We start from the raw sequence: 8,462 nt of genomic DNA, 5'->3' as shown, positions 1-8,462 counted from the left end.
GGGTAGGCCTAGCACCCGCGACAGGATATGCCCCAAAACACAACGTGGACATATAACAGAAAACAGAGCTGTTTTTAGCAAAGTGACTACCTGTAGATTTTGGCCTCTAGCTCAGCTGCCACCTAGGGAAACCTACCAAACCTGTGCATTTCTGAAAACTAGAGACCTAGGGGAATCCAAGGAGGGGTGACTTGTGTGGCTCGGACCAGGTTCTGTTACCCAAAATCCTTTGCAAACCTCAAAATTTGGCTAAAAAAACACATGTTCCTCACATTTCTGTGGCAGAAAGTTCTGGAATCTGAGAGGAGCCACAAATTTCCTTCCACCCAGCGTTCCCCCACGTCTCCCGATAAAAATGATACCTCACTTGTGTGGGTAGGCCTAGCGCCCGCGACAGGATATGCCCCAAGACACAACGTGGACATATCACAGAAAACAGAGCTGTTTTTAGCAAAGTGACTACCTGTAGATTTTGGCCTCTAGCTCAGCCGCCACCTAGGGAAACCTACCAAACCTGTGCATTTCTGAAAACTAGAGACCTAGGGGAATCCAAGGAGGGGTGACTTGCGGGGCTCGGACCAGGTTCTGTTACCCAGAATCCTTTGCAAACCTCAAAATTTGGCTAAAAAAACACATGTTCCTCACATTTCTGTGGCAGAAAGTTCTGGAATCTGAGAGGAGCCACAAATTTCCTTCCACCCAGCGTTCCTCCACGTCTCCCGATAAAAATGATACCTCACTTGTGTGGGTAGGCCTAGCGCCCGCGACAGGATATGCCCCAAAACACAACGTGGACATATCACAGAAAACAGAGCTGTTTTTAGCAAAGTGACTACCTGTAGATTTTGGCCTCTAGCTCAGCCGCCACCTAGGGAAACCTACCAAACCTGTGCATTTCTGAAAACTAGAGACCTAGGGGAATCCAAGGAGGGGTGACTTGCGGGGCTCGGACCAGGTTCTGTTACCCAGAATCCTTTGCAAATCTCAAAATTTGGCTAAAAAAACACATGTTCCTCACATTTCTGTGGCAGAAAGTTCTGGAATCTGAGAGGAGCCACAAATTTCCTTGCACCCAGCGTTCCCCCACGTCTCCCGATAAAAATGATACCTCACTTGTGTGGGTAGGCCTAGCGCCCGCGACAGTATATGCCCCAAAACACAACGTGGACATATCACAGAAAACAGAGCTGTTTTTAGCAAAGTGACTACCTGTAGATTTTGGCCTCTAGCTCAGCCGGCACCTAGGGAAACCTACCAAACCTGTGCATTTCTGAAAACTAGAGACCTAGGGGAATCCAAGGAGGTGTGACTTGTGTGGCTCGGACCAGGTTCTGTTACCCAGAAACCTTTGCAAACCTCAAAATTTGGCTAAAAAAACACATGTTCCTCACATTTCTGTGGCAGAAAAAATTGGACAAAGTGGCTGCAGAAGAAGGCTTGTGGTTTTTCCCCTGAAAATGGCATCAACAAAGGGTTTGCGGTGCTAAACTCAGCAGCTTCCCAGCTTTCAGGAACAGGCAGACTTGAATCAGAAAACCCAATTTTTCAACACAATTTTGGCATTTTACTGGGGCATACCCCATTTGTGCAATTTTTTGTGCTTTCAGCCTCCTTCCAGTCAGTGACAGGAATGGTCATGAAACCAATGCTGGATCCCAGAAACCTAAACATTTCTGAAAAGTAGACAAAATTCTGAATTCAGCAAGGGGTCATTTGTGTAGATCCTACAAGGGTTTCCTACAGAAAATAACAGCTGAAAAAGAAAAATATTGAAATTGAGGTGAAAAAACCATCAATTTTTCTCTACGTTTTACTCTGTAACTTTTCCCTGCAATGTCAGATTATCGAAAGCAATATACCGTTACGTCTGCTGGACTCCTCTGGTTGCGGGGATATATAGGGTTTGTAGGTTCATCAAGAACCCGAGGAACCCAGAGCCAATAAATGAGCTGCACCCTGCAGTGCGTTTTCATTCTATACCAGGTATACAGCAATTCATTTGCTGAAATATAAGGAGTAAAAAATTGCTATCAAGAAAACCTTTGCATTTCCAAAAAGGGCACAAGATAAGGTGTTGAGGAGCAGTGGTTATTTGCACATCTCTGAATTCCGGGGTGACCATAGTAGCACGTGAATTACAGGGAATTTCTCAAATAGATGTCTTTTTTACACACACTCCTATATTTGGAAGGAAAAAATGTAGAGAAAGACAAGGGGCAATAGTACTTGTTTTGCTAATCTATGTTCCCCCAAGTCTCCCGATAAAAATGGTACCTCACTTGTGTGGGTAGGCCTAGCACCCGCGACAGGATATGCCCCAAAACACAACGTGGACATATCACAGAAAATAGAGCTGTTTTTAGCAAAGTGACTACCTGTAGATTTTGGCCTCTAGCTCAGCCGCCACCTAGGGAAACCTACCAAACCTGTGCATTTCTGAAAACTAGAGACCTAGGGGAATCCAAGGAGGGGTGACTTGCGGGGCTCGGACCAGGTTCTGTTACCCAGAATCCTTTGCAAACCTCAAAATTTGGCTAAAAAAACACATGTTCCTCACATTTCTGTGGCAGAAAGTTCTGGAATCTGAGAGGAGCCACAAATTTCCTTCCACCCAGTGTTCCCCCACGTTTCCCGATAAAAATGATACCTCACTTGTGTGGGTAGGCCTAGCGCCTGCGACAGGATATGCCCCAAAACACAACGTGGACATATCACAGAAAACAGAGCTGTTTTTAGCAAAGTGACTACCTGTAGATTTTGGCCTCTAGCTCAGCCGCCACCTAGGGAAACCTACCAAACCTGTGCATTTCTGAAAACTAGAGACCTAGGGGAATCCAAGGAGGGGTGACTTGCGGGGCTCGGACCAGGTTCTGTTACCCAGAATCCTTTGCAAATCTCAAAATTTGGCTAAAAAAACACATGTTCCTCACATTTCTGTGGCAGAAAGTTCTGGAATCTGAGAGGAGCCACAAATGTCCTTGCACCCAGCGTTCCCCCACGTCTCCCGATAAAAATGATACCTCACTTGTGTGGGTAGGCCTAGCGCCCGCGACAGGATATGCCCCAAAACACAACGTGGACATATCACAGAAAACAGAGCTGTTTTTAGCAAAGTGACTACCTGTAGATTTTGGCCTCTAGCTCAGCCGGCACCTAGGGAAACCTACCAAACCTGTGCATTTCTGAAAACTAGAGACCTAGGGGAATCCAAGGAGGGGTGACTTGCGGGGCTCGGACCAGGTTCTGTTACCCAGAATCCTTTGCAAACCTCAAAATTTGGCTAAAAAAACACATGTTCCTCACATTTCTGTGGCAGAAAGTTCTGGAATCTGAGAGGAGCCACAAATTTCCTTCCACCCAGCGTTCCTCCACGTCTCCCGATAAAAATGATACCTCACTTGTGTGGGTAGGCCTAGCGCCCGCGACAGGATATGCCCCAAAACACAACGTGGACATATCACAGAAAACAGAGCTGTTTTTAGCAAAGTGACTAACTGTAGATTTTGGCCTCTAGCTCAGCTGCCACCTAGGGAAACCTACCAAACCTGTGCATTTCTGAAAACTAGAGACCTAGGGGAATCCAAGGAGGGGTGACTTTCGGGGCTCGGACCAGGTTCTGTTACCCAGAATCCTTTGCAAACCTCAAAATTTGGCTAAAAAAACACATGTTCCTCACATTTCTGTGGCAGAAAGTTCTGGAATCTGAGAGGAGCCACAAATTTCCTTCCACCCAGCGTTCCCCCACATCTCCCAATAAAAATGATACCTCACTTGTGTGGGTAGGCCTAGCGCCCGCGACAGGATATGCCCCAAAACACAACGTGGACATATCACAGAAAACAGAGCTGTTTTTAGCAAAGTGACTACCTGTAGATTTTGGCCTCTAGCTCAGCTGCCACCTAGGGAAACCTAACAAACCTGTGCATTTCTGAAAACTAGAGACCTAGGGGAATCCAAGGAGGGGTGACTTGCGGGGCTCGGACCAGGTTCTGTTACCCAGAATCCTTTGCAAACCTCAAAATTTGGCTAAAAAAACCCATGTTCCTCACATTTCTGTGGCAGAAAGTTCTGGAATCTGAGAGGAGCCACAAATTTCCTTCCACCCAGCGTTCCCCCACGTCTCCCGATAAAAATTATACCTCACTTGTGTGGGTAGGCCTAGCGCCCGCGACAGGATATGCCCCAAAACACAACGTGGACATATCACAGAAAACAGAGCTGTTTTTAGCAAAGTGACTACCTGTAGATTTTGGCCTCTAGCTCAGCCGCCACCTAGGGAAACCTACCAAACCTGTGCATTTCTGAAAACTAGAGACCTAGGGGAATCCAAGAAGGGATGACTTGCGGGGCTCGGACCAGGTTCTGTTACCCAGAATCCTTTGCAAACCTCAAAATTTGGCTAAAAAAACACATGTTCCTCACATTTCTGTGGCAGAAAGTTCTGGAATCTGAGAGGAGCCACAAATGTCCTTCCACCCAGTATTCCCCCACGTCTCCCGATAAAAATGATACCTCACTTGTGTGGGTAGGCCTAGCGCCCGCGACAGGATATGCCCCAAAACACAACGTGGACATATCACAGAAAACAGAGCTGTTTTTAGCAAAGTGACTACCTGTAGATTTTGGCCTCTAGCTCAGCCGCCACCTAGGGAAACCTACCAAACCTGTGCATTTCTGAAAACTAGAGACCTAGGGGAATCCAAGGAGGGGTGACTTGCGGGGCTCGGACCAGGTTCTGTTACCCAGAATCCTTTGCAAACCTCAAAATTTGGCTAAAAAAACACATGTTCCTCACATTTCTGTGGCAGAAAGTTCTGGAATCTGAGAGGAGCCACAAATTTCCTTCCACCCAGTGTTCCCCCACGTCTCCCGATAAAAATGATACCTCACTTGTGTGGGTAGGCCTAGCGCCCGCGACAGGATATGACCCAAAACACAACGTGGACATATCACAGAAAACAGAGCTGTTTTTAGCAAAGTGACTACCTGTAGATTTTGGCCTCTAGCTCAGCCGCCACCTAGGGAAACCTACAAGCCTGTGCATTTCTGAAAACTAGAGACCTAGGGGAATCCAAGGAGGGGTGACTTGCGGGGCTCGGACCAGGTTCTGTTACCCAGAATCCTTTGCAAATCTCAAAATTTGGCTAAAAAAACACATGTTCCTCACATTTCTGTGGCAGAAAGTTCTGGAATCTGAGAGGAGCCACAAATTTCCTTGCACCCAGCGTTCCCCCACGTCTCCCGATAAAAATGATACCTCACTTGTGTGGGTAGGCCTAGCGCCCGCGACAGTATATGCCCCAAAACACAACGTGGACATATCACAGAAAACAGAGCTGTTTTTAGCAAAGTGACTACCTGTAGGTTTGGCCTCTAGCTCAGCCGCCACCTAGGGAAACCTACCAAACCTGTGCATTTCTGAAAACTAGAGACCTAGGGGAATCCAAGGAGGGGTGACTTGTGTGGCTCGGACCAGGTTCTGTTACCCAGAATCCTTTGCAAACCTCAAAATTTGGCTAAAAAAACACATGTTCCTCACATTTCTGTGGCAGAAAAAATTGGACAAAGTGGCTGCAGAAGAAGGCTTGTGGTTTTTCCCCTGAAAATGGCATCAACAAAGGGTTTGCGGTGCTAAACTCAGCAGCTTCCCAGCTTTCAGGAACAGGCAGACTTGAATCAGAAAACCCAATTTTTCAACACAATTTTGGCATTTTACTGGGGCATACCCCATTTGTGCAATTTTTTGTGCTTTCAGCCTCCTTCCAGTCAGTGACAGGAATGGTCATGAAACCAATGCTGGATCCCAGAAACCTAAACATTTCTGAAAAGTAGACAAAATTCTGAATTCAGCAAGGGGTCATTTGTGTAGATCCTACAAGGGTTTCCTACAGAAAATAACAGCTGAAAAAGAAAAATATTGAAATTGAGGTGAAAAAACCATCAATTTTTCTCTACGTTTTACTCTGTAACTTTTCCCTGCAATGTCAGATTATCGAAAGCAATATACCGTTACGTCTGCTGGACTCCTCTGGTTGCGGGGATATATAGGGTTTGTAGGTTCATCAAGAACCCGAGGAACCCAGAGCCAATAAATGAGCTGCACCCTGCAGTGCGTTTTCATTCTATACCGGGTATACAGCAATTCATTTGCTGAAATATAAGGAGTAAAAAATTGCTATCAAGAAAACCTTTGCATTTCCAAAAAGGGCACAAGATAAGGTGTTGAGGAGCAGTGGTTATTTGCACATCTCTGAATTCCGGGGTGACCATAGTAGCACGTGAATTACAGGGAATTTCTCAAATAGATGTCTTTTTTACACACACTCCTATATTTGGAAGGAAAAAATGTAGAGAAAGACAAGGGGCAATAGTACTTGTTTTGCTAATCTATGTTCCCCCAAGTCTCCCGATAAAAATGGTACCTCACTTGTGTGGGTAGGCCTAGCACCCGCGACAGGATGTGCCCCAAAACACAACGTGGACATATCACAGAAAACAGAGCTGTTTTTAGCAAAGTGACTACCTGTAGATTTTGGCCTCTAGCTCAGCCGCCACCTAGGGAAACCTACCAAACCTGTGCATTTCTGAAAACTAGAGACCTAGGGGAATCCAAGGAGGGGTGACTTGCGGGGCTCGGACCAGGTTCTGTTACCCAGAATCCTTTGCAAACCTCAAAATTTGGCTAAAAAAACACATGTTCCTCACATTTCTGTGGCAGAAAGTTCTGGAATCTGAGAGGAGCCACAAATTTCCTTCCACCCAGTGTTCCCCCACCTTTCCCGATAAAAATGATACCTCACTTGTGTGGGTAGGCCTAGCGCCCGCGACAGGATATGCCCCAAAACACAACGTGGACATATCACAGAAAACAGAGCTGTTTTTAGCAAAGTGACTACCTGTAGATTTTGGCCTCTAGCTCAGCCGCCACCTAGGGAAACCTACCAAACCTGTGCATTTCTGAAAACTAGAGACCTAGGGGAATCCAAGGAGGGGTGACTTGCGGGGCTCGGACCAGGTTCTGTTACCCAGAATCCTTTGCAAATCTCAAAATTTGGCTAAAAAAACACATGTTCTTCACATTTCTGTGGCAGAAAGTTCTGGAATCTGAGAGGAGCCACAAATTTCCTTGCACCCAGCGTTCCCCCACGTCTCCCGATAAAAATGATACCTCACTTGTGTGGGTAGGCCTAGCGCCCGCGACAGGATATGCCCCAAAACACAACGTGGACATATCACAGAAAACAGAGCTGTTTTTAGCAAAGTGACTACCTGTAGATTTTGGCCTCTAGCTCAGCCGGCACCTAGGGAAACCTACCAAACCTGTGCATTTCTGAAAACTAGAGACCTAGGGGAATCCAAGGAGGGGTGACTTGTGTGGCTCGGACCAGGTTCTGTTACCCAGAATCCTTTGCAAACCTCAAAATTTGGCAAAAAAAACACATGTTCCTCACATTTCTGTGGCAGAAAGTTCTGGAATCTGAGAGGAGCCACAAATTTCCTTCCACCCAGCGTTCCCACACGTCTCCCGATAAAAATGATACCTCACTTGTGTGGGTAGGCCTAGCGCCCGCGACAGGATATGCCCCAAAACACAACGTGGACACATCACAGAAAACAGAGCTGTTTTTAGCAAAGTGACTACCTGGAGATTTTGGCCTCTAGCTCAGCCGCCACCTCGGGAAACCTACCAAACCTGTACATTTCTGAAAACTAGAGACCTAGGGGAATCCAAGGAGGGGTGACTTGTGTGGCTCGGACCAGGTTCTGTTACCCAGAATCCTTTGCAAACCTCAAAATTTGGCTAAAAAAACACATGTCCCTCACATTTCTGTGGCAGAAAGTTCTGGAATCTGAGAGGAGCTACAAATTTCCTTCCACCCAGCGTTCCCCCAAGTCTCCCGATAAAAATGATACCTCACTTGCGTGGGTAGGCCTAGCGCCGGCGACAGGAAACACCCCAAAGCGCAACGTGGACACATCCTACATTTTGGAAAAAAACAGAGGTGTTTTTTGCGAAGTGCCTACATGTAGATTTTGGCCTCTAGCTCAGCCGGCACCTAGGGAAACCTACCAAACCTGTGCATTTCTGAAAACTAAAGACCTAGGGGAATCCAAGGAGGGGTGACTTGCGGGGCTCGGACCAGGTTCTGTTACCCAGAATCCTTTGCAAACCTCAAAATTTGGCTAAAAATACACATGTTACTCACATTTCTGTGGCAGAAAGTTCTGGAATCTGAGAGAAGCCACAAATTTCCTTCTACCCAGCGTTCCCCCAAGTCTCCCGATAAAAATGATACCTCACTTGCGTGGGTAGGCCTAGCGCCGGCGACAGGAAACACCCCAAAGCGCAACGTGGACACATCCTAAATTTTGGAAAAAAACAGAGGTGTTTTTTGCGAAGTGCCTACCTGTAGATTTTAGCCTCTAGCTCAGCCGGCACCTAGGGAAACCTACCAAACCTG

This window comes from Pleurodeles waltl, chromosome 2_2, assembly GCF_031143425.1.
Source record: "Pleurodeles waltl isolate 20211129_DDA chromosome 2_2, aPleWal1.hap1.20221129, whole genome shotgun sequence".
NCBI classification, from domain to species: Eukaryota; Metazoa; Chordata; class Amphibia; order Caudata; family Salamandridae; genus Pleurodeles; species Pleurodeles waltl.
This window is presented reverse-complemented; position numbering follows the sequence as displayed.